Here is a 21,687-nt window from a genome sequence, read left to right on the forward strand (position 1 = left end):
ATTTTCAAAATAGCTTTTTTAGATTTTTGGGGGGGGGAAATTAACTGAAAAGTTTATCACAACTTGTAGGTATTTTGGAAGCTACAATGGCTTCCTGCATAATTAAAAACTGCTTTTTTCAACAGGTAATAAGAGTAAAATGATCATTCTGTAAATGTGTTTTTTGTTTTACACATTCTATAATTGCCTGTCATCTTTCACCCTTTTTTGTTTCATTGCATCTTTTTAACCAGAAAATGGCATAACACCACTTTACAAGCACTTCTCTGCAAAATCTCATTACACCCTGAGTGACAGTGTCACCACAGCAAACGTTAAGCTTGTCATGTAACTTTATTAACTTTGACAAATATTTTTCAATTGTATAAAGTTAGTTTGAAGACTCAAGTCTGATTAGAATCACATTCACAGTAACTCTGAGGTTGAATTATTCTTTAATCACAACATAAATAGTCAATTATGTCTAAAAAATGAACCGATGACAATCACCTTAAAGAAATAAACAGCGAGGTAAGTCAGACACTGAAACAGGGCTCCTTCACTTTAATTATTAACCACCCTTCATTAAAGTTAAATGCAAACCACTTAAGTTGAGGGAATAATATGCTGCCGCTGCTTAATGCTCTACCAAGCAGGTGTATTTCATAAAAATGCAAGACGAATTAATCTTACTGTCCTTTAGGGAACAAAGGGGCTAAAAGCTCATGACTCAAAGTAAATTCAATTCAAACCCCTTAATTAGTACACATCTAAGGAAAACATCACTAAATAGTATCACAACCTGTGAGTTTAAAGTGTAAAATGTCAAAGTAATCCTTCAGATTTTGTTTTTGGGTTGTTTGTGTGAATAATTGCTCTAACATGTCCTTCCCTCTTCACTCAAAGTCAGCTCTACATAAACATGTTTACTTTAAAGCTGTTTGTAAAGAGACCGTGTACAGTAGGTGGAGGTCTGTGCGTCTATGGAAGGTTTTCCTGCTGTTTTTACATCTAATGAATTATAATTTTATGATATTTTGCTGTTGGGATTGGAGGTATGAAATTGTAGTCTCATAGGGTAAAAAAAAACACGTTTATAGAAAACGATGATTTGTAGTTTGGGTAACCTTGCTTTATAATCAGTTTTAAAAAGCTTAAGAAGTGACTCATACATGTGACGGCATAGTTAGTGATCAAACCAAAAGCGTCCAAGTCCACTAAATCCGTTAGTCTGAGTATGACCCCAAGGGTTTACTTGAAGTATCACTCCAATCATCTTTTGATCTGTTGCAAAACATTTCCTGGTAGTCTTTTAATTACTGTTTTTATCCAAAAATCACTAAACTGTGTCGTTTTCTAGGGCATAGTTTCCCCAGAATGGCAGTAGTTTATAAAAAAATTGCCTCTGACTTGTGACTGTTGGCGGAGAGTAAGCCCGCCCCATTTACCATCATCCATCTGTTCACATTCTGTCCCACTACTCCTAACTTCCACAATCGAACATGATTGGTGCAACAGAAATGGCGAGCAATATTGGAGCTATTAAGCTGCACAGTTTTGAACCAGATGCCAGCTCAGATGAGGAAAACCAAGACGTGCATGGATCTAGTCATCTTCAAGTGGACGCATCAGGATGGAGCAGAGCATGGAGCTTCGATTGTAGCTGCTATGTCACAGTACAAGTTTTTTCCAAAGTAATTTTTCGGCTGTTCCTGAATCACAATGATTTAAATGGGTAAATATAAGCAGAAATTGAATTTTTTAATAAATATGATTTTTGTTTGAGTGGCTCTTTCAATTATGTAATACTCGCTTTTGCAGTTTCATTTTAGACAAAAAGTTGGAAAACCTTTTGGTTTCTTTTTAGCTTATTGCTAATTGCAGTAACTCTGATAAATAATGATGTGCTAGAACTTGTGAGTCAATTCCCAGCACATCATTTTCTGCTTGCTAGACTACAGTTGACCATAGAAAACAGTTTGTTTTTTTTCCTGTAATAACGTTTTTGAGCACGGAACATTTAGCTGTATATTGAATATTTTGCTGGATTTAATGTAAGTGGACAACAAACCAACAGTTAACCGTGACAGAAGGAATAACTGCATTCTACTGTGACAGAGTATTAGTCTGACACCACTACATATAAGCGACGCTAGTCTATTCAAGATACTTGGTACTCTCAAACTTTATTTGCAACAAAAAATAAAAAATAAATAAATAACAGGCTTGTACAGCTTAAACAAATGTTACTATGACTATGTAAGCTCCTAATCTTATTAGCAACACTTAAAAAAAAACAGTCTGACACAGCTAACCATTTAAGTTTGTTCATATTAACACCCAACCAAGCATTTTGACTCAACACCATGTTCTCTCATAACCATTTCGACATCAGTAAACACAACCAGAACTAATACAAAAATAGAGCTCCATTTTACAGTGTGCTCTCTCATTAAAAAAAAAGAAAGTTAAAGCTTTTTCTTGCATCTTATTGTGTTTAAAATACGGTAAGTACTACCACGGACAACGAGCAATCAACTCCCACCCAGTTGTGAGATAATATACGGTACTATGAGAATCTTTTTATTGCTTATTTCACCTTTATTTTACCAGGAAGTTCCTTAAGTTCCACAAAATACATAAAGACATGAAAATTAAAAAAAAATTTAAAAATGAGCTCCAGAATAACGTACACTCTTCAATTCAAAAAGCATTGTTTTAAGGCAACTTAGGGAGATGTATTCCTTTAGTTTTACAATTTGACTTCTTTAGTGTTTTCTTTTACACTTAATATCATGATTACATTTGTACAGGAAGTTGGTTGTTTTTAACTCACAGGTGTCTTAAGAGTGAACTTCCTTAATGTGCTTGGAACACTGCACATAAGCAGAGCAAAGAAACCTTACACAGAATGACAGCTGTTGTCTAATTTTGGTCGACTGTCGGCTCTGGCTTTAAATATCTTCTGTTGACCTCTGTACTTTAGAGAGGTTAGACTGCATAGGAAAGTATGCGCTTCTCCACCTTGCAAGTTAAGTCAAAACTCATCTCGTCTCTTGTTTTTCTCTGTCCAAACGGATACAAACACACAGCAGGAGACGTTTTCTTAATCCAAAGTGAGGTCGCTAATGAAAGTCTCTTCTTGTTCACCTGATGTTCAAACCAAAACCTGCACTGACTGTGACAGCTTTGCTGAAGATCAAAGTGTCTGGCTACAACCCAGTCTCCAAAAAGAGCTTCACAGAGCCTTCGTAGTGGTGGCTTTGCACTCCTGATTTGGTCAATAAATCCAGTCGCCCTTATCCTTTATATCAATGAACAAAACTAAACCCTTTAATCTTCTGTCACCGTCTTTACTGCTTTTCACTGAGCAGCAGATGTGAAAAAGACACAAGTGTTTCCAAAGTTTCCAGGCGAAGAAATCAACTAAGTGCATCCATTAGTGATTGGAGGTTTCCTGCAGGGTCAAAGAGGGCACAGGCTGTGGGTAATTAAATGCGGTGAATTAAATACTAATTGAATGAATGACCCTCTGACTGTGGTTCTTGTTTAATCGTGTGTAGGGACAGATAATATTAAATAAAGCCATTTTTTTCCTATTACATTAGAGATTCTAATGATGGCAGAGCACCAATTTCTGTGTTTAAAATATGAAACACAAAAATATCTAATAAAGTGTTAGTTCAGGGTTGTTTGTAGCATTGAAACCAACATTAAACGGTGAATATTCAAAGACCAAAACATGTTATACTTCACATCAGTAGCTGTGTTTTGTAATTACTGAAATCCATCAAAACCATATGATTTGTGATTTTTATAGCCAAATCTGTGTCAGAAGGCAGTAATGAGGATTTGACCAGCTGCTTGGCAATATGTCTACTCAGGAATGTTCTGGAATTCTTAACAACAAAATAACTGCAACCTGTTCAACAGTCTTAACAACACACACTTTATGGGCATGTTGCATGTATCCTTACAATGAATGCAGGACTGATGTTAGATTTTTAAAAGCTCTAAGGAGCGCTTTGTAAAGAAAATAACACATGGTAATTATTTCTTTTCTTGCATGCTGATTACAACACCTAAATGTGAGCAAAGGAGTGAAGTTGGAGCTGATTATGAAGTTTCAACGGTATAGAGAAAGGGCACTAGAAAGGTAAGAATACTGCAATAATACACAATTGGTAAAATGATTCAATGCATTTAATCAAGACACCTTTGAAAATGTACAATAGTCTCTATTATATATATACATATATGTGTATATATATACATATATACCATAGTGTGGTTGAATACTTGATTCTGATTGGCTGCTGGGTGTGGACTAAAAAGTGATAATACGCAGTGATGATGCACACCTATAGAAGAAGTTCCCGTCACATAGCCCAAATGTTCTGTATCACTGCGTTAGCTTCTTGAAAACAAACTTTTGCGTCTTCATCTGGACAAAAACAAGCGGTAAGAGGTGAACTTTCTCTCTGAACTAGACCTACAAGATATGAGAAAAATCTGTGACATGCAATACCTGTGTTTGAAACCGAGATTATGGTATGACTTGTGAGAAATGGACAAATAGCAAAAATATAAACATATATTTACATTTACATTTCACTGTGACAGTTTTACTAAAATAATTTTTACTTTTCACCATGTTTCGCAAAGTACATGCAATTTATTCAACATACCATGATAATCAGCATTTATCTTGGTTATCTTTGCCGCTGCAATCGAGGTTCAGCTGCGCATCGTCATGTTACCATGACAACGCGCCACAATATGTATCAAATGGTCAGCTTTCTGTGAAAAGGCTATCTAAATGAAAAAAAAAAATACAAAAACGTACACAAACTAAAAATTGATTCAGTAGTTGTTTCTTTTGTAAGTGACAATGGCATGGGATAATGTTCTTTGAAGTTTGCATTATCAGAAATTAAAGGACTTCGCGGACGCAACTGTCAGACATGAAGCGGAGGACAGTTCATTCCTTATAATTCGCACTTCTACTGGCTTTATCCCATACACTCAGTACATATATATATATATATATATATAATTGGAACATTCACAGATTTAGATGCATTGTAACATGTTACACTTTTCAAAAGGAAAGCTTATAATAGTAAACAAATACAATTAACCCAGCAGCAGCTTTCTGGTCTAATAAATCAACAGCCTGCTGCTCGACAGGTGTGGCTGCAGACGAATATAAAAGGAATGTACAGTTAAATGTTGTTTTGTTTGGCACAGTGCTTCAAGAGTAACTCCTTTTATTGTATGCCGTTATAATTAACTAGAACAAATGTAAACATGATGAAGATATTTATTCTTTTCTTGTAATGACATTATCTGAGCATAACGATTTTTCCATTGTATTTCTGCCTGAGGCTCTAACTAGTCATTACTGTCTTTTGTGACGGATCTACTTTGATGAGTCTTATATTAAATTTAGTCAAATCTTTGATAGACTGAGCACTCAATACTAGATTTCCACATTGACAGATCAAGCACTTGAGCCATACGAGGACTAATGCAGAGCTGATGATTTTCTCCTTCCTACGATGAACGCTCCAATAGCAGATGTAGTGGTAGTCATGGGAGGATAGGATTATTTTGCTGATTGTATTAAGAACAGCAAACATGCTCCTAATTTGATTTTCTCTGCCACCGGACAGGATACTGGAAAACTGGATGGATATGAAGTGTTGAGTTTTTGCTTTATACTCACACTTTCTGTCCCTCACTTTACCCCCAGCCTCTCACATAACAAGATGAGCATTTTCACTTTCTCTCCTTACTCTGATTCCTCCTTGTGCCGGCTGTCTCTAATCCGTCCATGGAAGTGACTCACATTACAACATTCTTCAGTTTAATGCACTTTAATAGCATTAATATCTGCTTTTGCCTCTTCAGCTGCAATAAACACCCCGTCCGACTTAAGAAAGCCGCTTAAGAGCAATTGACATTGCTGGTGAACCAAAACAGGGATTGTACCTCGGGTGAAAAACTAAATAACTTATTGTAAAAGACTAATCTGCTTTTTTTTCTTAATATATTTGGGCAACCACCCAGCTCAGCGTGGCACACAGTGTACTGTAAACAGACACTCAGGGAACTTAGACGAGCAGCAGCCAGCTTCCTGTTGTCCTTCCCACTCGCGCTCACTGTGTGGAGGAGGGCTGCAGAGATGGAAAGAACACAAGTCCTTGCCACCTTCAGTGCCACCCGTGCTGCTGCAGCAGTGACAGCCAAGGTCAGCTCGGGAATGACAGAGGGCTCCTGCATGGAGATAAGGCTCACAAGCATCTGAGCCACCATGCTGCTTTCCGAGGAAAGAGAATCCTGCACCTGAATTATTCATGTGGGTCTACCCCACCCTAAATAACAGCCGGCAAGCATTGTTTGACATCCCGAATGAATAATTAAGGACTGACCTTTTGCTCCTGTTAGATGTGATGGGTCGAAACCACCATACTTTGTGAGGTAGGGCCGTTTAATCACGAGAGGGGATTCATCCACCACATCCAGGAATTTTTCGAATTAAAATCAGCCAAACTCTCAGGCACAAACACAATGCTGGGAAGAGAAGCACACTGCATCCCTGTGGGATGCATTGATATACAAAAGCTTGATGCAGTCTCTGATGATTGTTCCAAAAGCAGAGCCTGAAGCCAGTCCTTGTCACCGACTCCACACTCTCACAAGAATTGTTCACTGGTTTGTTTCTGAAACATCATAAGCGTTTTGATCATGCCAGTTTAGAGCCTGCGCCTCAAAAATGATGACTGACACCAAATCAATCCCAGCTCAGCGGGAGAGAATCCAGATTGGTCACATTTTAATTAGAGTTGATCTCATTCCCAATTTGGATTTGAAAGAGAACTAAATCTTTAAACATCAGACAAACCAAATGCAAGCATGAAGATCTTAGTTTTAATTTTAGTTTCATTACATCCCTCCTTGTTGAGTCTTTTGTTTATTCTTTCAATTTTCCAAACTGTTTTTCTCAACCTAAAACTACAGAGATTGTTAAATATCATTGATGAATTGTTGGCATTGTGGTGTGAATTATCACGTTGGACTAATCTTAATGCACTTTCTAAATTAGGATGTTAATAAAACCTAAATCTGGTCTCCAACTAGCTATACTCTTCTGACATTAGCTTAGCAGCAGGCAGGTGCTCCTGTTTTAAGCGCTCTTAATGACCTGATCATTATCAGTTACAGTGGTGTGTTACCTCCATAAAAGTAGGGGTTTTGGCAGTGTTGTGTTAAATTAAGACGTGCTTTTGATGTATTAGCTGCCCTATGGAAAATAAATTAGAAGTGGTGATTATAACCTCATAAAACTAGAAAGTAAAAGCCAAACTGCTGTATTAGAAGAGCCCTCCACTTATTAAAGTGACCAGAGTGTCTTTTTGAGCCACTTTCTTAGAGCTTTTATGAGGTAGTTAGCTTATAGCATTGAGGGGCAAGAACAGAAATGCTTTAGTTAAAAGTATAAGATCAGTCTAAATACTATTTTTTCAACGTCTACATGTACACAGATCCAAATGTACAATTAAAACCAAGGAGATTTAACTGAAATTTTAAGACATATAAGGCACTGCAAGCTAAGGCCCATTACTTTGAGAAATAAAATCCATTAGGTACTAGCACCTGAAGTTCTAAGTATAGTGCATCACAATATCACCAGTTTTTAAAGTGGAAAGCTGCTTATTGTGGGTTGAACACAGAAGCCACAAAACTGTGACTCAAGATCTCGGCTTCTCTTTCATGGAGATAAATGGGTATAAATTGTTTGCTGATGATATGGGCTTGTTCATATTTTCTTCCACTAGAGCTAGAAAAAAAAAACCTTACGCTACATGATACAGCACAGTAATCTGAAAACCAAAATAAAGGTAATAAAAAAGATTATATTACTGCTACAAAAAGAGAAATTAACTAAAATCAATGTTTTTTCTGATACCTTAAATGGGGATGTCATAAATGTATAAAATATGTATAAAACATAGTTGTACGATAAAGTGAGCCAGACTTTTCTCATGTCTGAAAACATGCTGATGAAAGAAACGACTACTCTACTTTCTGGCGCTCGGTATCCCTGACCGATTCTATAAAGGATTCTGTTAAGATTCCAAGGATCCTGATTGTATTTATGTTTTGATCCAACCTGATTCAGTTTTCCAATTTCCATTTGAAAAGCATTTGTGTCTGACCATGAAAAACAGCTTTAACAAACTGGTTGTTTGATCTAAGAATAGGAAGAAAAAGCATGAATAAAATCATTAACATTTCATTTTCCGACTGCAGTTTCCCACAAGAAATGCCACATAAGGAAAATCCATAGCTTTCTTTAAAGTTGATACCCCATCTTCTACATGAAAATCAATTAATTATAAATAAAAACAACATTTTTATTACACTCCTACTTCTACCAGCTCCAAACTCTAAAGAACCACTAGAGTAAAAAATGTGTTTTTAGTGTTTTTATTGTGTTCTTTTGGCATTTTTCTGATCATGGAGATCATATATAAAAACTTAAGCTTTTTAAGCTTAAAATTGCATTTCTAAATATTCCTTTGTTTAAGTCACAATGAATGAGGAGCAGATGAAAAAATGCTTGTAGCTGTTCCATAAATTCTACAATCGGCGCGCCACAAGCTCCTGCTCTGTTCCATTCCGATGCATCCACTTGTAGATGACTAGATCTACAAAAGTCTTCGTTTTCTTCATCTTAGCTGGCATTTGGCCTAAAAAAATGGATAGCTCTGATGTTTCTCACAATTTTTGTTACACCGGTAATGTTACAGTATCTTTGGATTCTGAGAGGTTGTGAGCAAGTAAGAACGAGTAAACAGATGGATGATGGGGAGTGGGGGCGGGGTTGCTTCACACTAACAGTCCCGCACACATCTCAAAGGTGAATTACCGCTGTTCTGCAGAAACTATGTCCTAGAAAATGACACAGGTAGATTTTTTTTTCATTTTTTTGACTAGGACAGGATAATCATAATTAAAAGATTACTGGGAATTCTTTTGAAATAGATCAAAAGATGATCAGAGGGAGACTTTAAGTTTAGCATTTTTGTGTCTAAGCTTAGTTTCTGACAAACAGAAACAAAGTTGCTTTATCTTAAAATATTTTTCTTCCTTTTATTAAAAAGAAAAACTTTTTTAATTGTGTAAAACCTTGGAGCTGAAGCACAGAGCACTTTCTTTTCAATGTTACATTGTGATCACATCAAATTATACAATTTGATTACATGTGCTCCAGGGTAAAGAGTGTGTATTTTCAGAGTAGTATTCATACACACAAAGAAAGTCTGAAATTCTTAGACAGAAAAATGTTTTTGAGCAGTTTTTTTTTTTTTTCAGTTCCCAAAAGTACTACTGGTGAACTGACAGCAGCTCCAACAAAGCTTCTTTGTAATTTGTTAAAGTGAACTTTCTGCCAAAATTGCGCAATTACTCAATTGGATTTAGGATTTTCACTGAGGCGGGGTGGATGGGGGGGTGCTGGTTCTCTCACACTGTGAGGAAGAAAACCAGAGCTGCAGCACACCCGCAGTGAAACAGTCATGGAGAGAGCTACTCAGAGGCAAGCACAGATTCCTAGTTAAAGAGTGGGGGAGAGACTACGGCGGACCATATTTATAGCTGGGGATAGGAATAATTCATTGTGATCAAAGTGCAGATCATATTCCATTCCATCACAGAGCAGATGTGGCAAAATGAAAAGAGCATGCTTTCCCTGTTGCTCTCAAGCGACTTCCCAAATGGAAACGGTGAGACAGAGTTTTCTCTGTGAAGTCTCTGTCGTCATGTGTTCTGAGGCGCTCTCAGGTGGCTTTGCTTTAAAAAGAGACTGCCATGCCTCAAAGATGTAACAGGCAGGGCGAAAAAAGCCTCCCACGTGCAACATGTCATCCCAATCAGAGCAAGAACTGAATATCAGATTAGGACCCCACAACAGGAGGTCACCTGCCTGAAGCATTGTGCTCCAGCGGACTGACGCCACTCATATGGTTCTTGCACAAGCGTGTAAAGACCAGCTGATCAATGTCAGACATCAGAGCCTGCTGATTGTGAGGGAGGGACACTATTTCACCATAAAGTCCTTCTCTGATCATCTTTTGATCTATTTTCAAAGCATTCCCAGACATCTTTTATCATTTTTTTTTCCGTTGTTAGCCGAATCTAAAAATCTGTGTTGTTTTCCAGGAAAAATTTTCTGCAGGAAAATTTTCCTCTGGGTTGTGTGCAGAACTGTTTGTGTGGCGAAAGCCTGTGCTCATTTCCCATCATCCCTTTGCTTTCACGCTCTTGGCTTGCTTACAGCCTCTTACAAACCCGACCTAACATCAGTGCGACAAAAATGGCGAACAGTATTGGAGTCATCCAGCTCTGATGCCAGCTCAAACGAGGAAAACAAAGACGTTCATGGATCTATTCTTCGGCAAGTGAAACTATCAGAATGGAGAAAAATGTTACAAAAACATATTAAAAGCAACAGAATTTGGTTAGAGCACGTGTTAAAGTTAAGCCTGGGGGACCGATGAGTAATATATCTGACCCCTCCAGATCATTTCATCTCATTTTTTTAAATGGCCTGATGTTATATTGCACTTATTTCTAGCTAGTATGAATTTGACAACTTATATTTTTATGGAGAAGTTATTTAAGGTTTAAGTTGATTTATTCTGGAATAATTTTCCTGCCTTTTTATTAGTCATAATTAATTATGTTAAAAAGTTATGTTTTAAAGTTTTAAAAATCAGATTTTTGCAAGTTTTTTTGAGTATTTTGGAATTTCCAAATATTTTTAGGCATTTTGGAGTTTAGCTAATATTTACATGCTAGCTATTTTGGCTAATTTAAGCTTTTCATTTTACGTTTTTTTTTAGGGTATTTTGAAGCTTTGCGATTTTTTCAGCTACGTGCTAGCTGTTTTTCCAAACCTAAGTTATTTTTTGTTTGTTTGTTTGTTTGCCTAATGCCTAATGTGGCATTTAGCTAATATTTTAGCCGGCTATTAGCTTCAGCGTTTTCAGCTATTAGCTACAGTGATTTCAGCCACCAACTTCAGCGTTTTCAGCTATCAGTTTCAGCATTTTTAGCTATCAATTTTGGCATCTTCAGCTATCAGCAAGCCTCTTCAGTGGCCAAATTCAGCTTACAGCATTCATATTAGCATTAACGCGGCTAATGCTATATATCGAGTTCCTAATTATGTTTAAAAGTTATATTTTTAAAGTTTTAAAAATTTAGTCTTCAATAAATATGTATCCTGTTCGGCCTGCGACCTAAGGTGTGTTTTGGATTTTGGCCCCCTGTGAGTTTGACACTCCTGGATTAGAGTAAACTTTCCTGATAACACTTTTTTTCTTTGAGTCTTTCTCCACATGCGCTCTGTTTCCTACACTCTATCTTTTCATCCTCCCATTCTTTGTTTTCATTTTCTCGTCTTTTTCTCCCAGCATTTCCTTCTTTGCAATCACACACCAGCACTTAGACACACACATGCCAGCTTCTTCCAGTTTCATTTTCTCTCCCTCCCACACACAGACACACACATGCGCCTCTTCTTTCTTTCCCTCTTTCATTTTCTGTGTCTCCAGCTCTTTTTACTTCGCCGTCACTCCTTCAGCATGAGCACACACGGGAGGACACAACTGCTCGCTCACACACTGGCAGGAAGAAGCACGCGGACATGCGGGCTCCTTCATCTCCTCTTTCATTTCTTCTCCCTCCCACACTTTTCCTATCACTACTTCCATGCGCGTGAGCACACACTGAGGCGCCTGTATCATTTGCTCTCATTTTCTCTCACTGGCCAATCACTCTTTCAACACACAAATGCACACATTCTTCCACTATACATTTCCCTGGTACCTGCTGCCCCCCACAATCCCGTTTGCACAACAAGCACACACCACCGGCAGACCAGCTTCCCGCTCTGCCAGCTGGGCTTGGACAGCACTCTTCCTTTGGCCTTTCTGGGCCATCTGGAGTGCAATGTCCCCGCTTTGCTGGTTCCCTGCCAGCCATACAATTCATACGCGTCAAAGCTCTACTGTGTCCAGTGACCCGGCTGAGTGGAATCACAGAGTCTTGCATTTCCCACGTCAAAGGAGCCTCATTCTGCTTTGATGACACCTGCATCTAACCGACAGCATAGAGGCAACGTAATTGACGAAAGCCGCTGAGCAAACGTATTAGCAGTTACGGCTCTGTTTATGACATATACGTCCTTGGATGACGACTCAATATCAAAATGCTGCACACAGGTGAGGAGATGAGTGAGTTTGTTGCATAAAAAACTACTTAGATCCTTAGATTGTTAAGTTTTAATTGAGAAATGTCTTACACATCCTCTAGAAATAACATAAATCTATACCAGTTGGACATAAACACTGTGATTACAGATAGAACTATTAAAACTTTATGTCTATTTTAATTAAAATGATTTTAGACCTTAACTGTAAATAATTTCCTTTTTCCCGATTTCTCGCAACTGATTAAGGAAGTCCTGCAAGAAGTATAAATAGAAATGTACAACTACTACACTTTACTATTATCACTGACCACTTATGGCACTTCCACACATTCATTCATGCAGCCATTTCCCAGCCCATACGCTTCAGCGCAGAAACTCTCACACCATTGATGTTTGTGTTATAGATGCAAAAGTCATCTATTATTAAAGAAAAGTGACAGTCCAGAAGCACATGCCAAGTTGTTCTGCTTTTCTTCATTTTTTATGGTCCAGTGCGCCCACGAATCCTCTGTGACGCCAAAGGAAGAGCATTAAATAATAATAATACTAATAGCAGTTATGGGAACCTCTAATTATTCACTCAACTTGATCACAAAGTGTTTAGAAGTAAACAGTTTAAAAGAAGTTAAATGTACAGCAAGAAGTTCTCATTCTTTTGTAACTTTTTTGTACCACTTTGGTTCTTTATTTACTCAATATATCATAAAAAACGAAGCAAAACTAAGGTTTACCATCAGTTCCCAACTTTAGTATAAATCAAAAAAGGGTGACAAATTAAACAAGTAAAAAAGTTAGAAAACTTTAAAAGATTCCAATTGAGAAATAAAAGAAATCATCATCAGCATAAAATCTGTGCAGTGACTGATATTTTTTGACCAGTAAAACTTTCTAAGTATCTTCAAGATCAAACTTCAAATATGACAGCAGGAGCCTTGCACATCTAACAAAAGAAAACAGCTCAACATCCCCGTGGTCTTGTTCTCTGGGGGGAAAAAAACCTCTTCCAACAGCTGTTTCCATCGCATTGCGCGCGTCAGCAGACCAGTGGACGTACCTGACACAGGCTCCCAAATCTACCATGAAGCTGAGAAAGAGGCGGCGAAGTGAGAGCGTCCTCTTCCCCTCCTCTGCACTAGTTGATCAGCCCCGTCTGAACGTTTTCAGCGCCACTGAAAGCTCGCCCGCCTCTTTGGGGAGATGCAAGTTTACTGGCTGATGCTGCGAACGCATCGACTGCGCGCACTGACAGCACGTCTCCGTCAAGTTTGATGTCAACTCGTTAATTCTCTGGCTGGAACAAACATGCCTCGCCGCGCCTGCTTCCTTCAGGATAAGTGCGGCCAATCAAAATCCCCCCTTTCGCTCCGTACTCTCCCATCTTTGCGCATCCCTTCCAAAGAGTCTCCAAGGACCGGTGGCTGTTTTTTTTTTTTTTTTTCCTCCAGGCGGGCACAACTGTAGTAGCAGAGTCTTTAAGGGCGGCTTCTCCTGCTGTTGCAGCGCGTCTTGATTTGCAGAGGCGTCTTTGTCTTCGCGGAGATCGCCTGGCTGATAAAGATGGGGCTGCGAATGTCCTCCCTGCGCATCGACTGCTGACAGGAGCGGAGCAGGAGCAGGGCGAGCGGCGCGCCGGCAGGAGGAGTGTCTTCAACCATCCGGAGAACTCCGAGCAGGAAAAAAGATCACTGTTTAATCAAACTGTGTTTTCCCCTCTATCTTTCCAAAAAGACGGAAAGATGGCGCGCTGCAAGTCTCCATTCCACTGCCGTAGCGCAGCTGACTCCCTTTAACAAAGATATAAAACAGATGGAGTCCAACGTCACTGATTAATTATGAATTATGATTTATGATTTACAAGCAGGGATGAAGACAACATAGCTACTCTGAAAGTCTAAAGAGGATTTTCAGCTTTTTATGGATACATTTCAATTAATTTTTAGCTTTTATTGCTGTAAAAATGGCAAAAAATCTAATGGAATTGGTAATAAAAATACAAACAGGTTGAAAAGTTGGAGTTTTAACTCTTGTTATGCTGTATTTCTGGGGAAAAACACATCTTATAGTCATCTGGGCTTTTCTGACAGCATCCCTCCTCTTGGCTGTGGAGAATAAAATTGATTTAGGCATTACAGTAGTCATTTGAGGTCCTGTCAATCTTCTCACTGTGATGAGATCAAAGTGCCACCTCAACATGTTGGCTTACAAAATTAAGCCGGAATGAAATATTGTCGCCCTGAGCCAGGGCTCATTCATCATCCCTCCATAATGCACACATAATAAGCTATTTAATCTTGTACTGATTTGAAGTAAAAGATTTTACCCCGTCATTTTCTCTAAAAATAAGGAACGAGTGGGGAAAAAAAAGTATGTATTGAGGGTTGGAGGTGGAGGGAATAAAGCTTTAATGAAAAGAGAAAAAGGCCCAAGGGATGGATATCAAAAGAGAGTGGATGTGCATAATTCATCTCAGATTATTTCATAAAGCCCCCAAGAAGGGCTTTCTTTAGCCTCCCCTTTTATTAATTTTTTTTTAAATATTGGAGGAGAGAAAATCCACTTTGCTTGACTAAAGCAGTGTGTTTGTTAGCTTTGTTTGCTAAATGACAGCTTTCAGAAAAGCCTATTTAAATCACTTAAAGGAGTTTGCAGCTCTCTATGTGGGAAACTACTGTAGTCCTTAAAATACCAGGCGTGCTCATACCTGCTGCCTGATGTTAACTGAAGTCTTACATCAGATGGACTGGAGGAACAGGATTTCATGTTGAGACAAATCTATTCTGGGATTTTTTTATACGCTTGGCTGCACTTGAAAACAACCGTCTTGCAAATATCACATGTTTGCACGTCCTTGTGATTTCACAAGTTTGTTTTAATAGGGTGTGGCGGCTAAACATGATCCACGACCTGCACACATGACACAGCCACTTGCTTCTCATGACTTGAGTACACCCCCCTCTGCTGGTGTCAGCCGGCAAAATATCTATTCTGCTCTTGATCTGGCTGCAGGGACCCTGGGTCTTAGTCCAAGAACACTAATTCAGGCCCACAGGAAGGCTTTGGTATCCACTGCAGCCTGAACAGGGTTTATTGTGAAAGTCTTTTTCATTTCACAAAGCCGCTGCGTGTAAGTGGGGCAAAACATCGCCCAAGTCCCGAAGATCTAAGAAGCATCAGCACAGCAGCTGCAGCGAGTCTCTGCTGGGACCGTGAGCTGAGCTCGCTGTGTGGTATATCTGCAGATTTAACCAGAAAATGCTAAATGTGATCAGTGATGCCTATGAGGATAGAAAATCCCTGGAAGGCTTTAGATTATTTTATTTAAAAAAAGGACGTTTCAAGTTGGGGTTACCTTATAAAACTTGCCACTAAATGTATCATGTATCATTATTACTAGATCTTTCATTGAGTCACTCAAATGAAAACTACGTTTTTTGTGTTTTAACATGTTCTTTTTCTTGTTATGAATGACATTTACAAAGAAAATTAAGCTTAACATTGGAACACCTGAGTATTCTGTATTCAAAGGGCGAATCCTAATTCTTCCCTCACCTCTACGGCTTCTCTTTACGCCTCCAAGTGTAGAGGCATTTGTCCGAAATAGATTTTATAAGAGATAACCGTAGGGTGAACCACGTCGTGCTATGCCGTGGAGAAGTACATTTCTTCAGGTGGGTGTGGTCTGAAGCACAGAAGTTTATATTTAAATGTGAGTAATGACTTGCTGTTTTTGTGTGACCATTTTAAAGGTATAAAACTAACTTTATCATGTATTTCTGAGCGCTAGCAGCTCAGCGCAAACGTAGTTGACTGGTGACTATTGATGTCGTCATGGAGTGGGAGTGACGTCTGAATGTCTAGTCACTATTTTTCCAGAACTCTGTTTGGAAGGCTAAATCTAGAGGTTGGGAAAACCTATAGGGGGAGAATTTGGATTTGGCCCATTGTTGGGAATTTGCAACAGATAAAAATGTAGATGGAAGCGGTTTGTAGCAGTGATGTTGGTGTTCCAGTTGGAGGGCCAGAAACACCCTGGACCACTCCATCCCGCAGACAAATGGATCCATGAACGTTTTTAGATCAATTTTCCTCATTTGAGCGAGCATCTGGATCTAGATAGCTCTGATACAGATCGTTTTTGTTGTTCGGTTAGGATTGTGGGGGGCTGAAAGTGTAACCGTTTTTGTCGTTGCCCTGTGTTGTGATTTTTGTGAATCCACATGATGCCGGAGGAATTTTCTTGAACGGTCTCCATTTTTTCTGGTTACAACAAAATATGGCGTCAGTGCGCTCAGACAGTGCCCAAAACTAAATTGAAACAAAGTCAAATTAGCCCTAAAATCAAATATGTGCTATACTCTCCTCCAAATTAAGAATAAAGCAAAAGGGAAGAGAGGGCGGAGCATCTTCTTATACTCGGAATCCAAAGGACCCTGTTAGCACGCAACGCAATTGCCAGGTGTAAATTAAAATACAGCATTCATTAAAATATAAATTAAAAATTAAAAGAATAACATTTTATGTAATTATACTATATATTGTGAACCGTTTACATAAGCTAGCAGGAGAGAATATAAACAAAGGGATGATGGGAAATGGAGGCAGGCTTACTCTGTGCAAGCAGTCTAATCCACAACTCAGAGGTGAATTTCTCATAATCTCCTGGTGCTCTGTGGGAACTATGTCCTAAAAAACAAAACTTAAAAAGAAATAAAATGCCTAAAAACAGCCTAATCACTGGGAACGCTTTAAAATAAATCAAAGATAATCGGAGTGGGCCTTTAAAGCTATTACTAACCGTACAAGTTCATCAGTGGCTCAACGTTGGATTTTAATGACACTAACCAGGTGATGACATATGTGGGAAGGACGTGTCAGGTTGTGTAATGTGCGTAAATGAACCTGTATTGTGCTGGACAGCTTGAAGCTGATTGATTTTGAAGCTTGTGAGTTTTGACGCAATCCCCTGGCCGAAAGACAAACAACCTCCTTGTGGCACTCTCATCAGTTCCATCCTCTCACTGCTCATTGCTCATCCAACTCTGGCATCTGCTGTTACTCATAATCAATAGTGCTGGGATCTCAATTCTGCCCAGAGCAAACAGAAGCCTATTATATAGCTCCCGCAGAATATTGTTACTATTTTTGCTATGTCTCTTTAGTAACTTAAAACAAGAAAACATTTCATATTCTCATTTTTTTCCTTCTCTTCAGAGACTTTCACTTAGACAGTGCGCTGGATTGTTTTCGCAGTTTCCTTTGTTTTCGGATCAGCCAACAGACTTTCCGACATTTGGCAAGCCCACGTGTTCAGCCTTAATTCATTTTTGATCCGGCACAGGCTTGTAAGCTATAGATCTTCAGCAATGAATGATTCATTGAATTCTGACACAATCTGTAGCCCAAAGTTCAATATTGCCCCGTATGATTTTATACAAACTTATTACAGACTCAGCAGCAGCAGAACTCTGCGGTGCTCTCGGTTGCTCTTTCGGCCTCGCTGCCCTTTGATTGATTTTGATGAACGACCACGAGAAACGGAGTAATGAATTACACAGGACAGAATAAACCCAGGACTCTTCATCAGAGCGGGCTGTTTTATTCTTTGGTATTGATCTGAACACAACATACAAATGTCTGTGATGTCACATGCAGCAGGTCAAGCCTTAAAGGTGTTCTCTCTGCGACTGCAGAGCTGTGATTTATCAAAGGAAAACGGGAACGAAAGATTTGACTTTTTGAAATATTGAGGGCATTAAGTTTTCATGCCGTATTCTAAATGAAATGAAAAAAAAGAATTTGTGAGCAAGTTTTTTTTATTATTTACTGTGCAAAAGTCCATGTAGTTGGCTCACTTCACAGAAGCAGCTTGTAATTAATGAGAAAAAAGGGGCTGCTGTATCATTTTATAATGAAGACAACAAAGACTTTATGTGATGATTACAGAGCTTAACAAGATGCTGTTAGAAGGAGAAAAAAAACCCTCTGGGTTGAAGTAATGTAACAATCTGTGGAGCAGAAATGCGTCTGTTAGATGAAGCTCATTCCACGGTTTCAGTGAGGGTGTTTTCAGCTGGAGTCAGGTGCTGATCAATGGACGGGAGAAGCACCGCGTGGGCAGCCTGTCCCCTGCTGAACACTTCAGTATGAGGGCGTGGAAAGAGAGCAAACACACGTCGCTCTCATTGTGTCAGTTCATAGCAAAGACTCCAAAAGACACAACGGAAATGGAGTTTTTAACATGTTGTAGCACAGAGGTCTGCAACCTGCGGCTCCAGAGCCACATGTGGCTCTTTTATCTGTCCATGGTGACTCTCTGGCTAAAGAAAAATAAAATGGTAATTAAAAAAAAAAATGGAGATTAGCTATTATTTTAGCAACATGCTAACATTTTTGGCTAATTTGTTATCTTTTGGGGTTTTAGGCTAATTTAGATTTTAGCTTCTATTTTAGCAACATGCTAACATTTTTGGCTAATTTGTTATCTTTTGGGGTTATAGGCTAATTTAGATTTTAGCTTCTGTTTTAGCAACAGGCTAATGTTTTTGACTAATTTAGTCTACTGAGGAATTGTATGCTAATTTGGGCTTTAGCTAATAATTTATCAACATACTTTTTGGCTTTTTGTTATCTACTGAAGTTTTTTTGGGATAATTTCGAATTCAGCTTCTATTTTAGAACCTGGTTAACTTTTTTGACTAATTTAGCTTACTGAGGAATTTTAGGCCATTTAGGAGTTCAGCTAGTAATCGAGCAACGAGCTAGCTTTTTTTTTTTTCGGCTAACTTGGCCTCTAAATAAAATTTTTATGCTAATATGGAGTTGAGCTAATATTTTAGCTTACATTTTTGGCTAATTTGTTATTTACTGGTTCTTAGGCTAATTTAGAGTTTAACTTTTATTTAGCAACATGCTAACATTTTTGGCTGATTTAATTTACTGAGTAATTTTATGCTAATTTGGAGTTCAGGTAGTAATTAGGTAACGAGCTAGCTTTTTGGCTAATTTAGCCTCTACTAAATGTAAAAGGTAAAAATGTTTAAAAAATCTAATTTTGAGAAATGCTAGTTTCTTTTTATATTTTTGCTTTTGTTCGTGCCAAAAATAGACATAGTTCATAATTATTAAAAACAAAAGGAAGATCATGAATACAAATCCAAATTTCCTAAAGGCTAAAGTAAGACTCCTCCTAGGTTTTGATCAGTAGAAAACAACCCCAAATGCCTCTTTTACTGTTAAAGGTTGCCGACCCTTGTTGTAGCACAATTCTAACTAGAATTATGTTAGAATTGTGCTAGTGTGAATGCTTTTTGCTGAAAGTAGTTGCTGAGGATGCCGATGCTTTTTGCTGAAAAGGCAAAAGCTATTTCCACAATGTTAAATTTGCTAAAAGACTGAAAATGTCATTAAAGAATGAAAGAGTGCTGAAGTTGACTTACATTTCTGAAAAAGTTGTTGTAAAATTGCTTAAAAATCCCTAATACGTGCCGATTTGGCAAAAACATTTAGTGTGTTGCTTAAATATCAGCTAAACTACACTAAACTTCATACACTGTTCTTGGCTGTGGACCTCGCTTCTGGCTCATTCTGGCTGTGGACCTCGAGGAAGGAGGGTCTAAGGGCAGGAATAACCATTTTACCTTAGTCTGTTTGGTTTAGCAACCACCTATTGTTCACATTTTTTTAAAATGACTTTTTACTTTTGTATAATTACCGGTGTAAAGCTAGTGAGACAATTGTTTTGTGATATTGTGCTTCATAAATGAAAACGGAAATAAATCCACCTGCAAAAAAATAAGTTCATCAACGTCTGTATTTTCCTTGACTGAGCTGGCTTCTGGCTCAGAACTGAATGGCTGGATTGCATTTTTGTTGCTCCGCTAATCTTAATTTGGGGGTGTTTGGGGCTGTAAGCTAGCGGGTGAGCACGTAAAGAAAGGCATGATGGGAAATGAGGGCAGGATCTGCATAGACTATGCTTTAGAAAATGACACCTAAAAAAAATGTTGGCTAATAATTCCACTGGGAATACTTTTAAAAAAGATCAAGTTAGACTTAAAAAAACTGTAGGTAATATTGTAAAATGTCAAAAGATTTACCGTAATATGTATGTGTGTTTCCTTCTGTCGCTATGCAGCTTTTTCCTTCAAACTCCATATGTTTTTTTTTTTTATTGGAAAAAAATAAAAACAATCCATAAAGGTTTGTCTCTGTTTTATAGCATCCACATCTGAAAAACTTAAATAACCAAGACATGTGGAGCTTTAAACCATCTTTTATATATGGCATACATTTGAAAACCCGCATCCACTTAGGTCTAACCGCCAATCTTCAAAGTCCAAACTCTCCACCTGAGCTATGTTGTACAGGATGGCTTTATTTTGCATCGGCAGGATTCATGTCAGTGTCAGGGACCACAGGATGACCTGTCTCATCCCAAGAATTGCAAGCAGATGAGTTGTGGCCTTGTTCATCCAGCAGTTGTATATTTGGCCCCAGTGTCTGACACGTTCTGGCAGCTTGCTGCAGTTCAGGAAAGGCAGGTTTAAAATCAACATTAAATATTCATCTGATGTATTACAGGCCGAGGCTTTCGTCCTGTGATTAAGGCGCTCCCTGCGTTTATTGGGAGTTCGCCTTGTGAATCATTTTTTAAGTAAAGAAAACACAGAGTTACAATTCTGGAAAAGAATGAAGACATGATGGCACACCTGAAAACTAAACATTGTTCTACTATGCTTACAAATGAAATATGGTTTAGATTCTTTAAAAAAAGGAATTCTAGTTATAACTACTGATTTGAATTGTGTCATAGAAATCTATTTGTTTCCTTAGATCTTTTAATTGGAGGACAATGCACTTGATTAACCGATAAATCCATACTATAAAGCAACCTTTAACGGTAAAAGAGCCATTTGGGCTCGTTTTCTACTGATCAAAAGCTAGAAGGAGCCGCATAGTCTTACTTTAGCCTTTAAGAAATTCTATTTGCATTCACAACCTTCTTTTTGTTTTTTGTTTTTAATAATTATGAACTATGTCTATTTTTTGGCACGTACAAAAGCAAAAATATAAAAAGAAACTAGCATTTCTCAAAATTAGATTTTTCAACCTAGCTCGTTACCTAATAACTACCTGAACTCCAAATTAGCATAAAATTACTCAGTAAATTAAATCAGCCAAAAATGTTAGCATGTTGCTAAAATAAAAGCTAAACTCTAAATTAGCTTAAAAACCAGTAAATAACAAATTAGCCAAAAATGTAAGCTAAAATATTAGCTTAACTCCACATTAGTATAAAAAAAAATTTCATTAGAGGCCAAATTAGCCACAAAAATAAAAAGCTAGCTCGTTTCTTGATTACTAGCTGAACTCCTAAATGGCCTAAAATTCCTCAGTAAACTAAATTAGTCAAAAAAGTTAGCCTG

At 38.1% G+C, this 21,687-nt stretch overlaps 1 protein-coding gene across 2 annotated transcripts in view; it reads right to left on the minus strand.

Annotated features, from left to right (window-relative positions):
- The window catches only part of LOC112160794 (carbohydrate sulfotransferase 8), a 280,529-nt gene that overhangs the window by 209,177 nt on the left and 49,665 nt on the right, over nucleotides 1-21,687 (minus strand). For both annotated transcript variants that reach the window (XM_024295602.2, XM_024295603.2), the window contains one exon: nucleotides 13,317-14,046. The gene's annotated coding sequence lies outside the window, so the exon portion shown is untranslated. The remainder of the gene's footprint in view (nucleotides 1-13,316; nucleotides 14,047-21,687) is intronic.

The sequence above is a fragment of the Oryzias melastigma genome, linkage group LG3 (genome assembly GCF_002922805.2).
Source record: "Oryzias melastigma strain HK-1 linkage group LG3, ASM292280v2, whole genome shotgun sequence".
NCBI classification, from domain to species: Eukaryota; Metazoa; Chordata; class Actinopteri; order Beloniformes; family Adrianichthyidae; genus Oryzias; species Oryzias melastigma.